General features: G+C 47.0%; 1 protein-coding gene across 1 annotated transcript in view; it reads left to right on the top strand.

The window, feature by feature from the left end:
* Positions 1-18065, top strand: part of DNAH9 (dynein axonemal heavy chain 9) — a 1435662-nt gene that overhangs the window by 673837 nt on the left and 743760 nt on the right. The gene's annotated exons all lie outside the window — the stretch shown is intronic.

The following is an 18065-nucleotide window of genomic DNA, read 5'->3' on the forward strand; positions in this document are numbered from 1 at the left end:
TGGTCCTTGACTTCTAAAAAATGTACAGTCAGTATACCAGTGGTGGAATTCCCCTTAATCTGGTTTATCTTAAATTCTCTAAAATGCTTTGAAAGAGCCTTCCTGGGAATTGTCTGGCAAGATACTTCAGCGTTGTTCCATAGATCACCCATCCTTAGAGCAACTAATATGTTTTTGATATAGGATAACCATGGAATTTTGCCCACTTCCTGCAGATTCATAACTTCCTTCATCTCATCCTTAAAAGCCACTAGTTTGGTGTGCACCATAAACATCTCCAGTGAAGAAGGGGCCTGAGGGCAACTTCCTCAGCAATTGGATTGACCCCAAGGTCCATACGGACTCGAGTCAGTGATGTACTTTCCGGGAGGCCTAAGATTTGTCTAAGAAAGATATTTTCGTTCTTGGAGAGGGAATCAGGTGATTGATGGCCCCAGATTCTGCCCCATATAGGGCCGCCTCCCCTCCCCCCTTGCTTGTGTCTTATAAATTTCCATAACCGGGCTGACCATTTAATGGGTATTTTTCTTGAACATCGTAGCCAGTCCCCCCGAGGTTTAGGCTAATCTTAAACTAGCCTTCCTAATTTGTGCGTGCCCCTGCATTTTATCAGTGAGGGTTAATCCCAGGTAATCGAAAACTGTAACTTTTTCCAGTAGTTTCTCATTTAAGCAGGGATTAGGACGTGTGGAGTCACCTACATTAAAAACCATGTATTTGGTCTTTAAAGAGTTTATCTCCAAGCCCCTGCTTTTTCAAAATGACTGGAAAATATCTAGGGCCCGCTGAATTCCCATCGGGTATTTGGATAGAAGCAAAGTGTCATCGGGGAACATCAGGGCTGGGACCCTGCGTTTCACCAACCTGGGGGCATCTACATCCCTCCCGCCAATCAAGTCATCCACCCAACTGTTAATAAATAGACAGAAGAGGGGTGGGGCCAAAACACACCCCTGCCTTACCCCTCTGTCTATACCTATAGGATCTGTGAGCTCACCATTTTTCCCATATCTGACTTGTGCATAGTTAGATTTGTTGAGCCGCTTCATCTGATGACAGAGGTACGGAGGGACCCCCATACTTAATAAAATGGACCATAATTTATCCCTGGGGAATCGGGCGAATGCCGAATTTAGGTCCACAAAGATCAGATAAAGGCTGACGCCTCCCAGAAGCACTGTCTTCCAATAGAGGATTTGCAGCCTTAAAATCTTATCTATTGTGGACATCCTTGCTCTAAAACCGGACTGATAAGGACTAAGGGGGTCATTAGGATCGCGGACGGACTTGAGTCCGTCCGCGACCCCTGAGGAGGAGGGAACGTCCGCAGGGGCTGCGGCGTTCCCTCCGAGTAGATTAGGATGTGACCGCCAGGGTGGCGGTCACATCCTCTATCTTTAACATTGCGGCGGGTGCAGCTTCAAGCTGCACCCGCCGCAAGGTTAAAAATGCATGCATCGCATTTGCATGCACAAAGCAGCAGGCACTGCGCAGTGCCTGCCGCTTTGTGCACGCAAATGCAGGTGGGTACCATAGGTACCCCCCATGTGCACCCCCAAACCCCCTTCACCCAGGGGGCCCGCAACGGCCCCCCGAAGTGAAAGTTCGTATGCTTTTCCATGGCGGAAAAGCCGCTGTGGAAAAGCATGTATTCACCACCATCCTAATATGGCTGGTGGTGTCTGATAGACCCCGCCAGCCATGTTAGAGCTTTTCCACCGCGGTCGGAAGGTGACCGCGGTGGAAAAGCTACGGACGGAATTCCAGACCCACCAGCCATCCTAATTTGGCGGTGGGTCTTTGGAGGCTCCGCAGCGGTTTTTCCTCATCCTCCGGGCCGGCCGTGGCTTCCGCCGGCCCGGAGGATGCAGAAAAACCGCTATCATAATCGGCCCCTTAGTATGGAATGCTTCTCCATCCACCTCTCTAATCGATCCAAAAGTACTAGTGCATATATTTTTTGTGAAACATCTATGAGACTAATTGGACGATAATTGGCGGGGAGAAGTGGAGAGCCCTTCTTGTAAATCGGAATAATCTCTGCCCCCAACCAGGTCGCTGGAATTGGCATCCCTTGAAGAATAGCATTAAATAGGTTCCAGAAGTATGGGGCCTGTTAGAACTGGGTGTCTCTAGTTGGCAGAGGTAGGTACCACTGTACAAATAGGGACCCTTGCTTCTAGTCAGGGTAAGGAGGAAACACTCTTTAGATAACCTCTGCTCACCCCCTTGGTAGCTTGGCACAAGTAGTCAGGCTTATCCAAAAGCCATGTGTAAAGTATTTGTACCAACACTCACAGTAACACAGTGAAAACACCACAAACTGACTCCACAACAGTTTAGAAAAATAAAGGTATTTAATCTAAACTGCACAAGACCAAAACTCAAAAAATCCAACATACACAGTTCAAGAATATGGTTGCAAAAGAGTTCTTAAGGTTGCAATAAAAATAAATCCACAGTTGCGTTAAAAGTTCACAGTTGCGTCACGTTTAGCCAACAGTACCTTTTAAATGCGACAAAGTTCCAAAGCAGAAGCTGGTGCGGTGGAAAACAAGCGATGCGTTGCTCCTGAGACCCTGGTGAGGCGATGTGACAACCCCGCTGCAGCAGCGGGCGTGTTGCGATGAATCAGGTCTGTATGGGGAGGAAGGCGGACTTGTATGGATTCCGGTGCGTAGGTTCCGTAGGAAGTTTTCTCTCGCAAAGGCACAATGCAATGATCTTTGGAGTTGCGAAGATCTCCGGGCCGCCGATGCGCTGACCAGTGGTGATCTCTCTCTCGGAGCTCCTCGATGCGATGGCTCCTGCGACGACACTCGCAGCGACGTGATGCTGTCCGCAAGCAAGCGGTGTGGCGATCTCACCCAGCGACGACAGGCTCTGCGACAACACTCGCAGCGATGGTAATCTTCCCGCACCGGTCTGGTGCGTCCCACAAACGAAGGATGCGATGGCTCTGGCAGCGACAACAGTCGCTGTGACGATCTCGGCCTTCATAGAGGCGGAAATTTCCTCGCACTGTCGGGGATGCGCTCCGCAAGCGAGCGATGCGACAAAACTTGCAGAAAGTCTTTAAAAGCTTTGTTTCCAGCTCCCCAACACAGGTACAACTTCCAGAGGCACCACACATGGGCCACGCACTCCAGGAAGGACAGAAGTCTCTCAGTAGAGTTCAGGGAAGCTGGGGCTGAAGTCCCTTTGTTCCTGGGACTTCATAACAGGGAGCAAGCTCTCTCTCGGGCCCTTGGAGATTCCTTCAAGCAAGGGGACACAGTACAAAGCAAAGTCCTTCCCCTCTCCTTGGCAGCAAAGCAACAGCAGGTCAGTCCAGCAGAGCAACAGCAGGACAGTCTTCCTTCTTCAGTTTCAGCTTCCTCCTTGGTAGGGGTTCCTTCTTGATTCCAGGATGATCTAATTTTCTGTTGTCAGGGGTCCTGTACTTATACCCCTAAAAGTCTTTGTTCTCTTTGTGCAAGTGGGCCCTGAGCCCGGTCTGAACCAGTTCTGGGCACTTTTTTTCGGGCTTCTCCTTTCCTTTCAGAGTGAGAGGCAGGGTCGTCAGCCGCCCAGCAGGAGGTGGAGCCAGCATTGTGGAAGGCAGGCGCAGCCCTATTCAGGCCCAGGCGCTATCTCCTCCCACCACTCAAGTTGCAAATGCAATCATTCAGCCTATGGCTGACTCGGCTAGCCTCCTGGGGAATCCCCAGCCCCTGTCACTCTCAAACCAGACAGTCAATTCACTAACAGTTCAAGGCATGCAGAAAGGTCAGACAAGAAAACAGTCACTTTCTAAAAGTGCTGTTCTCAAACACAGGATTTAAAAACAACCTTTCCTAAAAGATGTGTTATTAAATTCTGAGTTCAGGGATACCAGCCTTTTATGTCCTATATTGTTCCTATGGAAAGATATGCTGGTAGCCACTGTAGCAGGCATTCCCCATGATAGCCTATGGACAAGATAACCTTATAATAGTGAAAAACGAAAATGGCTGTAATTCACTACCAGAGCATGTCAACTGCACCAGTATATGCTCTATCTTTCACATACACTGCACCTGCCCAAGGGGGTACCTTGGGCCTTCCATAGGGGTGACCAATGTGCAGAGAAAGGGATGGGTTAGGCCTGGTCAGCGGGGACACTGACCAGGAGGACATGGCAGTTCACAGACTGCACACAGGCACTGCGGTGGCAGGCCTGAGACACCATTTTAGGGCTACTCATGTGGGTGGCACAATCAGTGCTGCAGGCCCACTAGTAGAATTTGTCATCACCAGCCCTGGCACACCCAGTGCACTTTACTAGGGACTTCTTGGTGATACAAATATGCCAATCAGGTATATCCAATCACAATAACAATTTACACAGAAAGCATATGCACTTTAGCACTGATCAGCAGTGGTAAAGTGCGCAGAGTCCTATTGCCAACAGCCAGAGGTCAGGAAAAATAAGGGAGGAAGAAGCAAAAAGTTTGAGGATGACCCTGCAAAAAGGGCCATTTCCAACAGGACCCAAATAATAGGTTTGTTCCTAAAAACATCGCCTGGGATCTTATCTAAGCCTGGCGCTTTGGCAGAAGCCACTCTGTTCAATGCGGCCATTATCTCTTTTAAAGCGATTTCTGGGGCATTGGGGGAAGACTGCTGAAAGCAGGTTGGTATGCCCATAGCTTGGCCTACTTCTTCCTCTCCCCTTGCATATAGCGATTTGAAGTAGGACCTCCAGATTACTGTCCCAAGATTTGGCTCTATTGCTGATTTGCCCTCTTTGCATCCAAAAGATTGCCTGTCCCTTGAGCATAAAGCTGCCCTCATGCTTTCCCATTTGTCACCCTCCCACTGTTTTTTTGCACTATTGATTGTAATTCTATAGGCTATTCGCTTATCTTTGAGCATTAATTTGTCATTTGCTTTAATTGCTAGGATCAGTGATTGCTTAGCCCTTCGACGGTCGCCATTATACCAGGATTTGGCCCATAGACACCTTTTGTTTGGATTTTACAACAGGAAAAAATATGCTTGCCAGATCACACACTAGGTCTTTATGGTTTCTTCTAGTTCCTGCTATACCTGTACTAGGGACTGTTGCATAACTAAATTGATTGGCAACCTCAAGATATGGAGTGGCAATTTCATAGAGGTAGGCCAACTTACCCTGGGAATTAGAAATGGCCCCCCATTTCACTTGCCTCCTACACCAGTCAGAGTTAACTTGGGCCCATTTATATGATGATTAACTACTTGGACACCCTTAGAGCAAGGTGATATCAGCTCTAAGACCATGGCATTGTGGTCGCTATCATGTCTAGGTATAACCTTAAAATCGATCACCCAACACCTAGATTTACTATCCATCAAGTTGTAATCTAAAATGGAAGAACTTCCGTGTCTATTATAGTGTTGTCTGCTGGGGAATCAGATTTAGTTCGATCATTACAAGCCCTAAAAGAATGGGTCAATGTGAGAGTGTTCATTTGAAGCACCCAGGCTCGGGTCGGTTGGGCATTCAATTCTGGGATTGACCAGTGCTGGTCTTCCTCATCAATATCGCCCCCAATTAAGTATTTCAGTGGCTCATACTGGCAATTAAAATTGCCGGCAAGTACCACCAGGGTGCCATCAGTGACGGTGTGTAAGAAGCTTCACAAACGCTCAAGAGGGTGTGATGACTCCTGGCCCTAGGAAACCGGACGGGAGTAAACATTGATTAAGGATATTCTAGGCTTGGTGGGGAAGCACAGAATTACACAGAGTGTGTCGCTTGAGGATGTGCCAATATGTTTTGCAGTGCATCCCAAGTGCACAGCAAACCAAACACAAAGCCCTCCTGCGGGTCTTCCCCTTCCCCCAATTGTGGCTGCCAAACAAAAAGTCGCGTAACCCAGTCTATGGGTGTCCTCTCTAGCCCAGGTCTCCTGAAACATGCAGATGTCCTGTGCATCAATAAGGGACCCCCACACTGGGTTGCCCTGTTGGGAAATCAAGCCAGCAATATTCCAGGATAAAATATGGAACCTGGGTTTGTTATCAGTGTTAATAGTTGTTAAAACTGGAATCAGCTGCTAGTGGCCCATGGAGGTTTGTGGAATCAATGGAGGTGTACCTGATGCAATGTGGTTTAGGGGGGCCTCAACATTTCCTCACTAAAGGTATCTTCTACTATTCCTCAGCCCTCCTTGCTATCTGTTCTATTTCCCTTGATTCCGATTTTTTTTGCTGTATTGATTCTAGTTAGTCATTAGTTTCAAGGGTGCGTATCTATTTGCAAGTGGGAGGTTAAAAAGTGGTTGATTCATATGCTCTTGCTTCCTGATGTAAGTTTGCTCATATTGGAATCTGGGCCCTACTCCACTGACTGTCCATGAATTATTGACTGGAACCAGTCTTGGGGGGTACAAGTACCCCAGTGGAAGGGGCCTAATTTCCCCTTCATACCCATAATGGGTTCATATTAGGAGTGTCCTAACAACCTGTGGGTTTCTAAAATTGATCACAATGATATCACCATCCACATCTTTTGCTCTTTGGTCCACCCACCTCACCCTGCGCGCAAATAAAATCTCACTCGCATCCTTATAGGAAAATTGAAGTTGTTTAGACAGCCAAAAAATACATTTATTTTATAGCTCATAATGCGATTCCCTTTGCCCCTTTTTGAGTTCCACAAAAGGGGGTGGTGATGGAGTTCTGGCACATTTGTTTGAATTATAACATATAGTGTGAAGTTGGGGGGGAGTTTGATGCATGGTAAATTTGAACTTCCCTCTCCGGGCACATTTTGCAGATCTTGCCCCTTTCTAGTTCATCACTTTGAGCCCAAGTTTTGCATATTTGTTCCCGCTTGGGAATCTTCTGCTGGGGATCTTTGCTGTCTACCAGTCTCCCACCTCCGACTTGGTTCCTGGCTTTCCAGGCTAGTGATGCTATTAGTTGGTTTATTAGATGTATTTAAGTGAGCCACCACTTCCTCCCTTCCTTCCTAATGCTCTGGGCTTGTGGAGTAGAATTACAGGTGGTTACTAGAACATGGCCATTTCTTAGATGAGCTTGGTGGGCTAGGGGCTTGGTCTGTTGGTGGGGGTCTTTCTTCCTATGACCTGCCTTAATAATGAAGTCATCTAGTAAGGATCGAAGTTTGTCTACCTTGGTGGTCAGAGTGGTCAATACTCCTTGATTATATTTCTTATTTCCAAATGCAGGTCCTTGACCAAATTTGACACCCACTGTGTTTTTTATGTGCCTTCATTCACATGCCCCCCCAGCCCTAAATTTCCTGGTACCCCATCTTCTTTGAGATCCTTGGCCCCCTTCTTCAAAATATTCCCAGCTTTTGTGGCAGTTTTAACATTCCCTCTTTTTCGAGAGTCCAGAGAGGTATCCCCAGTGAGAAAGTCCAGGGTTTGCATGTCATGTAATATTGCATGTGTTCTAACTTGGGCCCTTGGTGGGTTTGGATTGATGACTGGCAGAACAGATTACAATTCAGTGTTAAAGGTGGGTAGGGCTAAATCTGGTGTTATTGATAAGCGTCTTTCAGTCACTTCAATCTCATTTGAAACCACCCCTATGGCCCTCTGAAGCATCTTGTCGATCGAGGTAGGCTGGTGGTTTGTTGGTGATTGTGCGGATACTGCCGCTTTTTTCCCTGAGCAGATACGCCTCCCCATTTTAGTTGGCCAGCGGGGGCTCCTTATGGAACAGTTTGGATAGTCAATTTAGAGAGGGGACAAGAATTCAGTCACAATATAATATATTCTGCTTTGAGGGTTTCAAAGAGCCAAAACTAAAACAAATTGTAAAACTCTATGTCATTGAGTAGTTTGTTCTGGCAATATGTAGATCAATTGCACAGTGAGGACACCCACCTTATAGAGCAGTCCCTACATGAGTCCAGAAATGGCAGGGTGATCTTACTACAAGACCAAAGGGAATAGCCCAGCCCGGTTTCTTTCGGGCTCTGACGGGCGCAGAAGGGCCTGCCCTTGGCAGGGCTTAGCCTGGGCGCCGCCCACACACGTCACGCTCTGCTGGAGGGTCTCTGTGCTTTTGTAGGACCTCTGAGCGCTAGTGCAATGTCAGTGTCCAGGGGGCTGCTGGGTGCTGTAGTTCTCCTAACAGTTCCCCTCACGGCGCGTGGCGAGGAGTAACAGACGTTCTCCTCACGGCGTCTGGTGAAAAGACAGGCAGCCGTTCCCCTCACTGCAATCAGGTATCCCGTGCCGTGGGAGGCTCTCTGTGCTTTTGCAGCACCTCCAGGCGCTAGTGCAATGTCAGCGTCCAGGCTGCTGGGGGCTGCTGGGCCCTGTAGTTCTCCTAGCCGTTCCCCTCACAGCACGTGGCGTGGAGTAACAGCTGTTCACCTCACGGCGTCTGGTGAATTGACAGGCAGACGTTCCCCTCACGGCAATCGGGTATCAACATCAATTGAAGAAGGGAGAAAAGTTCTTCCATTGAAAAAATGAAACATAGCTAATGACATAGGTATATTCAAACACAGAAATGCTGACTAAGGCATCACTCAGGTGGTAAGGGAGTCAAGATACTCCACAGTCTTTGCAAAATAGCGATGATCTATAATGCCATTCAGTTCTAGATTGATTGTTGCATTCTTTCAGTTGCAAAGGTGCTGGATTTTATGTACTGGAAGCCTATCCTTACCTACCATATGAAAGCCTAAAACCACTCAAATATCCTAGACTTTAGCTATTGGATAATATGGATGAGCAGGTCCAAAGTTATTTCATTTTGTGAAATTGCATGTGGCAAAAGTAGTGGGATCTAGCAAGCACCATTATAAATTATTCATAGTAGGTGAACACCATTTTTAACAAGCACTGCATCCAAAGAAGAATTTTGAAGATAGAATGTGGAAATGAATAATAATAATGCCCTGACATTCATAAAAAGTATATTTCAACAAGGGAGACCCAAGGATCGCTGGGGACCTGTCGACATAACTATAACCAAAAGCACACTGCTCCCTAGTAACACTCCTTTTGATTAAAGACCCAAATGGTGAATATAATGTGTGTAAAGTGACACACTCAAGTGGTAATTTGTGATCAACAACTGTATCAACAAACACAAAAACAGCACAACCTATTACAGCAAGTTCTAAACAATCATATTGGGTTTGTGTTTTTAAAGTCAATGGCGTTTCGATCCCACTAAAAATAGTGGTATCACCATCAGGACTTAGGGGGATACAATGAGCCAGATAAAGGGTAATACAGTTACTAAAGGGGGGGGGGGTGTTTCCTGATGACAAGCCTCAAGAGCAGGGTGGTCAGGAATGGCCTGGCTGAAAATATGTTGATTACCCATTGGAAGGGGGGCTCTAATGAGCCTGCAGTAGGAAGCGTGTTCAGCGGGTAAAGTCTGGGTCTCAAGGTTGAGAGCGGGATTGATTCAGGGGGCTTCAATCAGCCCAAAATGGAGATGTGCCGGTAGCGCTGACTAGCTGATCTGAGTTGTTTTGAGACAACGAGTACTCATGGGGCATATGAGTATACATAACAGGATAATCCTCTTTTTGAAAATTCTAAAATATCTGTATGGATGAAAAATGTATCAGACATGAAAATATTTTAAATATGGAGTAAGAATATTGGGGATCTTGAAAGAAAGGACCGATGTAAGATTTTTGAGACCTGAACATAAACGTGCATGATTTACATAGTGGTTATGCTAAAAAACTAGCATGAACCCTATTTTCATGTACCTACAGTGAACATTACAGGGTTAAAAGAATGGAATATTTTCAGGGTGTCTGTGGAGCAGATATTCACATATTGGTAAATGTGGAGAGGTAAAATAAATTGAGGTAAGGAATATATAAATATATAAGTGTCAAATTAGACTCAGCAAAATAATCTAGTTATTTCATGCTGGACCTGTAATTGAGAACTAAAACATTTGGTACTAAGCCAGTATTGCGCTGGCAGGGTATAGCAAGACAGCAGTACCCCTCTCGGAGTGATTTGGAGCATTTACCCAGCAAACAAATATTTAGAAACTGCCATCCAATGATTTATTTTATGGCACAATTTTACAAATATATTTTCTAAAATGCCATTCCCTTAACGTGCGTCCCTGAAAAGAGAACCAAAATGAATAATTATTCCGGAGTGTGGGACAGCACCGTTTGAGTGTGTAGCCCTCTGCAGAAGCTAATCATGTATGTGGTTTAAGAACATTATGTACTGCAAACCTCAGCACTGCATTCAAGTCCTGAACATTTAAGTTTTTTTAGCTCATCTAACCCTGAGATCAGCCAATTGCCTCAACACACAAAGAAAGGCCTCTATGGCCAGTCTAGCATTTGTTAATCTCCAGCTCCAGAACTTTTAGCAAACTTACTTTTTTAAATATCTCATACTGTAGGGCCATGTTCAAGTATATGTTCCTATGGTGAATGGGAAATATTTGCCTATATTTGACCATTGTGACGCTATTGAACATATAATGAGAGACTGAATCTTCTGGGTGGTTAGTAGGTAAGAGACACATTTCAATCCAGTATCAAGGTACTGGACATGGCGCTCTCGGAACGGTCATCCCTAAATTTTTTGCCTTCATCCTCCTGTTTTAATAACCCGTTTTTGTTGGCTTTTAGGACCCTGCACACTTTACCAATGCTAACCAGTGTGAAAGTGCTTGTGCTGGATCTCTCATACATGGTAGATTTGGCAATAACCCAATCAGCACATTTAATTCACTTGTAACTCCCTAATAATGTGGTACTATGTGTACCCAGAGTCTGTAAATTAAATACTACTAGTTGGCTGCAGCACATATTGTGCCATCCGCGTAAGAAGCTTTTTAAACATATCTCAGGCCTGCCATTGCAGCCTGTATGCAGTTTTGAACTGCCAATTCAACCTTGCAAAATAAACCTTTTGCCAGGCCCAAACCTTCCTTTTTAGGTCGGGGCTAGATAGCACATGCACGGTGTCAAAGAGATATGTTCTGTTTAATCTGTGGACTTCAGCCTGTCCACAGGCTTCTTCCTATTTGCTCACTCCATCATCTGTCTCATATTATTTGTCACCATTTGTCCTTGGGAGGCATGTTCATGCCTATTTTTGTGTTTAGCCCTGCCCCCAGAGCATGGACCAAGTACTTGTAAACATCCGCTACTCCCATTTTTGTAACTTAGGACCTACTTTTTTTTCAGCACTCTACATAGTGCTTTTACCATCTGACTTCATTCCCCATCCACAGTTCACCCCCTCTCCAGTCACGCCTTTTCCCATTGTTGCTGCTTTTTATTTCTCCCACGTCATTCCTTCTGTCACTGCTTGCTCCCTCGCATCTCCCGGTGCTTGACCCATCCACAAATAGCCCCCTCTCCCATCATTGCTTTTTTTTCTTTGCTGCTTTCCTTTTCTCCATCACTTGCCCCCCATCTCTGCCTGCTCGCTTGTACCTCCCGGTGCTTGTCCATCTACAAATCACCCACTCCCCCTGCGCCGCCACTGATTTAAACCCTCATTGTAGTCTGTTTCATTCTAGTGAGTGGTGGTGTTCTGCCTTTTAATGTCCTGTTAGTGGATAGCTGACATGCTGATTGTAGCATGTGTGCATGGCTGCTATTATATGGCACATGTCTAGTCTCTGTTTATTTTATGCGTGTGTGGGTGCTAGAAGTGGGTTTTTACACCATATGTGGATGGTCGGCAATGGTGTTTATAGCTTGAAAATCAGGGGCCAAATGCACAACCTGCAAAAATAGCGACTCCTATTTGCGACAAATTGCAACTTGCAAATGTGAGTTACTATTTGGTACCTACAAACGGAATAGAAGACATGATTGCCAGTTGGTATTGAGTTGCTAAAGGCACGCAATTAGAGAGCCCCGTTAAAAAAACTATTTTGCATCTACAATTTGCGAGTGTGCCTAAAAAAGCCAAATACAGCACTCGCAAATAGCGAATTTGGGGAAACAAATGAGATACACTTCCTGGTTGAGCTAAAGGACCCCAAAACAGGAAGTGGTGTCCAAGGATACTCCTGATCAAAACCCAAGCACATGTCCAGGTGCAGCAGCACTGTTCTGCACTGCTGAGTGAGCATTACAGACAGCATGAGCAGCAAGGCCAGCAAGTAGGGTACCAAGGAGAGGCTGGGGAAGCTGAAGTTTGCTGACAAGGTGCTGGACATAATAACAGAGGAATGTTGCAACCACCACGAGGAGTTATTTGGTAGTGCCAGAGTCTGACAAACGCAAGATCTGGTGTCGGATGCAGCATCGCATAAATGCCCTTGGAGTTGCACACCAGTCCATTGATGACATCAAAAAGCGCTGGTACGATCTCCGCTCCAGGGCAAAGGAGAAGGTGGCAGCATGGCTGGAAGAGACAAAATGGACTGGAGGGGGCATCCACTTCATCTGAGCCTTCAGCAGCTGAAACCATGGTGTAAGCTTCCCTGGAGAGGGCAGCTGTAGTAGGCTTCGGGAGCCTTGACATATCCTAGCCAGCAACAAATCCTGGTAAGTGAGAAATGTGAATCCAATGTGCGAATACCCACTAACGCCTGTTCTGTGCATGCATACTAATCAACCAAAAACACATCCATTTACACCAAAGAAACAAAACTAGTGTTGTATATCGAGGTATGTAGTCTGTGACAAATTCAGTGCAGTGAGGGAATGACTTGAGCTGATAAACTTTGCAACACCACTGAAACAGTGACTCACATATTTTATTTTATTCTATGACCTTTTGTCACATAGACTCACCATTGGAAGCAGAAAACACTGCCGATGACACTGCAGGTAGCCAGGAGCTTGAGCAGTTGGAGGAGGGGCAGGATGTGGGAGAAACAAGTGGGCACAGTTCATCTGATGTCCCAGCAACCGAGGTAGCAACAACTTCACAGGTCTCAGTCATTGTCACAACAGCCGCACAGCAGACCCCAACATCATGAATCTCTCTGGCCACCCGGGTGCGGCTCTCACGGGAAACACAGCAGTCCCTATGGCAGAAACAAAGTCTGTCCTCTGCTGGATCCGCCAGTCAGGCCATGTCTGCAGCACTGGATCTGGAGATGTTGCAAATCCAGCGCCGGCAAAACAAGACACAAAGGCAAAGGAATGTGAGGATGACACAGGGCTTCCACATGATTACGGACAAACTTACAGAAAATCAGGCCCGGATTAAGTCAAAACTGTAGCCCTCAATAACACAGTAGCAGACCTAGGCAAAGAATGGGCAGAGGAAACTGCATAGCTTAGGCGCATGGAGCACAGCAGGGCCCCAAATTAGACACACTGAGCAGGGCCATTAGTAGGCTTGCTCATGCAACCAGTCAACACAGCCAGCGCACCCTTGGGCTGCAGGTGGAGATGGGGCCACTACAGTGGGGATGTTTCTCGTGGCCTAGGGTAGATCACTACAGCAGTGGAAACACTGCAGACAAATATGATTGTTGGTGGAGGTGCCATGGGTGGCACTGATAGTGAGGTGTCAAGCTGCAGCAGCGTCTCAGCTACGGAGACACCTGCGATGCGCCGTAGCAGCAGCCGGCATCTTGGTTTGGGTAGTGGCAGCTCTGGCCAGGCTGCTTGGAGGTGCAAAAAGTGAACTGTGTTAGCTCACTACACAATGTTGTTCTACCATATCCTTCATATTTTCTGGTGACATAACCCCAACTGATTTGATTTGTAGTTTATGCCTACATTTAATGATGGGCATGTTGTCCTTAGTTTGGTTAAGGATGCTTGCACAATAAAGCACCAATAAATAGTCACAGATTGTTCTGTCTTATGTAAAAGTGAGTGTATAACTGATGTGTACGTACCTTTCAAAAATAGTTGTTGACAATCTGGTCCCTGCACCTTCTCCCCTCTGCTGCAGCGCTACCATCCCTTTGATGTAGGGCAGGTGGTCCAGGGTCCTCATCCTCCGAATCTGTGTCAGACACATCAATGGGCATTCCACCCCTGCAGGCCATGTTGTGCAGCATGGCACATGTTGCCATGATTTTGATGGCTGTCTCTGATGCATATTGCAGTGCTCCTCCACTTTTGTGTAGGCACATGAGGCGCGACTTCATGGTTCCAAAAGTACTCTCAATCTCTTGTGCACCTGTGTGCCATGTTGTACCACCTTTTATGTATATTGTTGGAAAACAGATATGGCGTGAGGATCTATGGACTCATGGCAGACACAATGTCACCTGTTGTTAGATATGTGATGGTGGTTTTATGTGAGGTTATATGCTTAGGCATACAAGTGTATAAACTTTTATCTGGGGACTGGTAATAACATTACCTAGGAGGCATCCATCATCGAAGTCACCTCTTTCTAACTTTTGGTACAGACCACTGTGTCTGAAATTATATGCATCATGGGTGCTTCCAGGGAATTTGGCTACAATGTCTGTGATGATGTTTTTAGCATCACACACAACTTTGATGTTGAGGGAATGTGTGCTTTTCCTGTTGCGGAAGATGTATTCAATACGGGATGGAGGACATATGGGCCCATGAGTCCCATCTATGCACCATATGACCTGTGGGAACCTTGCTAATCTGTCAAAATCGAGTTTTGTTTGGTCTACTTCCTCATCATCTCTAGGCATGTATATGTGTTGATGGATGTGGTATAGCTAGGCGTCTAGCAAATTATGGAAAAAATGCAAAAGCGCACTCTGAGACACACCACCAGCCACTGCAATTACTTCCTGGTAACTACCAGTGGCCAAGAGGTGGAGGGAGCACAAGACCTGCACATGTGTGGGAATTGCATTGCTGTGCGGGGTTCTGCTCTCAAGCTGTGGCATCAAGGTGTCTATGAGGTCTGGTATAACACTGCTACTAAGCCTGTACTACTCATAAATCTCCTCCTCTGTCTTATTTATTTATTTATTTTTGGAATTTATAGAGCGCACGGCTACCCCCGAAGGGGTGTCCCGGCGCTAACAACCAATGAGCCCAGAGACAAGAAGGAGAGCAGAAAATTAAGAGGAGAACAACCAAGTCTTTAGTTTGCGGCGAAAGATGGTCTTATCCATCAATGTTAGCCTGACTCTAAGTATCCTCTCCAGTCTCCTCCTCTGCAGGGCTGCCATTATCCACCTCCTCCTCGCTAACACATTCCTGGCAGCCATTGTGGAAAGGTTTCTGATGCACTCTGGGGCTGGTTTTATAGGTTGGGCCTAATTAGCACCTGCTTCTGGTTAGTGGTAAATTGCATGCGAAAAATGGACACTAAATAAAAATTTGTGACTGCTCAGTACATGTGATTTTGCGAGTCACAGGAATTTTTGGGGACGTAAAAAGCGGTCCTTTTTTCGCTTGCATCACAATTTTGTCAATTGACAGTGCCTTTCGTACATTGTATACGGCCATTTTTGCATGCGAAAATCATTTTGCAACCGATTTCGGGCATGCAAACAGGTCGTACATCTGGCACATGATCTTAAGTTAATCAGGTATGCATTATCACAGATTACCTGTTTCTTCTGCTGTGATTGCATAGTCACGTTTCTCCTTATGAAATGATTGAACTGTTTGTGTCTCACCTTGTTTGTTATCATTTTATATGGTGACATTCACTAGTAAAGTGTTTCCGTGCGCCATTGTTTCTTAACTTGAATTCTCTTCAAAGGAGCCAGGCTGAGTCTTTATGTCATCAAGTTCTGTCTGCCCCTTAGTGTCCATGGTAAAAGTAGTCCTTTGAATGTGGTTGCTGATACAATATTTCCTCCTGTTCACTACTATAAACCAGTGTTGGACTTGGCCCTTTTTGTAGGGTCACCCCTGAACTTTTTGCTTTCCTCCTAGCCTATTTTTCTGACATAGTGTTGGTGGTTCTAGGACTCTGGGCACTTTAGCACTGCTGTCCAGTGTAAAGTGAGTGTGCTCTCTGTGATAAGTATGGTAAAGATTGGTCTACACCTGTTTGGCATATTTAATTTACCTGTCAGTCCCTTGTAAAGTGGTATTTCAGATACCCGGGCCGGTGAATTAAACGCTACTGGTGGGCTTGCAGCGCTGATTGTGCCACCCATCAAAGTTGCCTTTCAAACCTGTCTCAGGCCTCTGCCATTGCAGGGCCTGTGCGCGCAGTGTTACTGTCGCTGTGACAGGGCACCTAAAGTATGTGTCAAGTCTGTGACCCCCTTATACTGCATGTCAGTCACCCCTAAGGTAGGCCCTAGCTTGCCCTATGGGCAGGGTGCCTTATAGGGAAAAGGTAGGACATGTACCTTAAGTGCGTGACATGTCCTGGTAGTAACAAACAGTCCTTTTGTTTTTTTTACTGCTTTGAGGCTGCCCTCCCATAGGAATGCATTGGCGATTCCCTCATAAGTGTTTCATTGGTAATTCCTGATATGAGAGGAGCAGCAAGGTCACGTTTGGTATGTTTGGAATAGTAATACTAAATGCTATGCAATGATGTGCGCCGATTTATCACTATTTTAGAAATGCCACTTTTAGAATTTGGCCTTTCTGTGTGCTATGTGTCTGCCTGCCTGATGTGTATTGCATGCCTGGCTCTGGAGTGACAGGGGCTGGTGAGGTGTGTGTGGCTCCAGGGAGGGCAGGGTGAGTCAGCGCTAGGCTGAATAGGAGATCTGCATTTGGAGTAGTGGGTGGAGTAGTCCCCTGACCCTGAATAGGTCTGTGCCTGCCTAGGTGGATGCTGGCACCACCCTCCTGCGGTGTGTCTGATGACATAGCCCCAACCTGACAAAGGAGGATGGGAGCCCTGTAAACAAAGTGCTCCACACCCCCAGAACCAGTTGAGGCTGGATTCCTCCAAGCCCTGTGCCAAGGGCAGACAAAGGAAAATATAGTATAAATGTTGGGGCTGTGACCCCCAAGTAAGTGTTGTGCTTTTTTGTGCTTCCTGGTGATTTGTTGGTGCTGAGCCCCAGGAGGAACTGCCACGAGGCATTGCCTCCCTACTGGAGGGCCCTGTGAGCTGGTCTGCCTGAACCCAGTCCTTTCTCCTTGACCTGTGGGGTCCCAGCGCCTCATGTGCGCTGCATCTTTATTTCTTTGCTCATGGACGAGAGGAGCATTTTTGTTTTAATTTGCAGTACTGGGCTGCAACGAATTTGGAGGGGATCCCAACATGGGGATTCCCCGTATCGTAGGTGCTTCCGCAGCAGAGCGGGAGCCCGCCCCGCACTGCCGCTGCTAATAGAAGCGGGAGCCCACCCCACATTGGTACCCTTTAAGCGGGAACCTACCCTGTGTTTTGAGTGAAGTGCGGGAGCCCACCCCACTGTTGTGTGCTCCTCCGAGTGGGAGCCCACCCCGTATCAATGCTGATTTAATAGCAGGAGCCCACCCTGCGTTTGTTCTTCTTGAGCTGGAGCCCACCATGCAATTGTGTGCTTTTGGCAGGAGCCTACCCCGCACTGAGGAGCCACCGAAGGTAATCGCTGGCAATTTGCCTGGTTGTGGGCGGGGCCGCGGGAGAGAGACGCCAGCGCCGTTGACCTTCCGGGGGGAGCCTTCCCCCTCATTGGAGGACGTATGGAGTGGAAGTCGGGCGGAGGTGCAGCCGGTTGTTGCATGGGGGCCCTCGTGATCTGTGAGGAGAGCCCCAAGTGTTCCTTGGAGACCTGAGCCGATCAGAGGCCAGTCAAGGCACATTGTCTGTGCCTCTGAGGGAGAGCGGAAGAGTCCCCGGAGAGCCCGGTGAGTGGGGCTTGAGTGGCACAGTGGTGCCCATGCCAGTTTGGAGGCCTCATTGGTTGAAGGGGGCATTTTTCAGAGGAAGGAGCCCCAAGACGGAGGGGCCCCCCAGGCACAGTGGTGCCAGGTCAAATTTCCTCAGCTGCGCCGCAGTTGCGGCCAGCTGCACTGTGGGGCAATTTTGGATTTAAGAGTCCCAGAGTGGGGCTCAAAAGGCACAGTGGTGCCAGGCCTAATTTCCAGCTGCACTGCGAGAGAGAGCGGGCAGCTGCAACGTGGGGCATTCTTATTTTTCTTGAGATAAATGAGTGAGAAACACCCCTCTGCCCCAGCGCATTGCACACTTTGCTTTGGCTGCATTGGCAGCAAAAAGGCACTTGGAAAGCCCTGGGAAAGCACCCTGACATTT

The sequence above is a fragment of the Lissotriton vulgaris genome, chromosome 7 (genome assembly GCF_964263255.1).
Source record: "Lissotriton vulgaris chromosome 7, aLisVul1.2, whole genome shotgun sequence".
NCBI lineage: Eukaryota > Metazoa > Chordata > Amphibia > Caudata > Salamandridae > Lissotriton > Lissotriton vulgaris.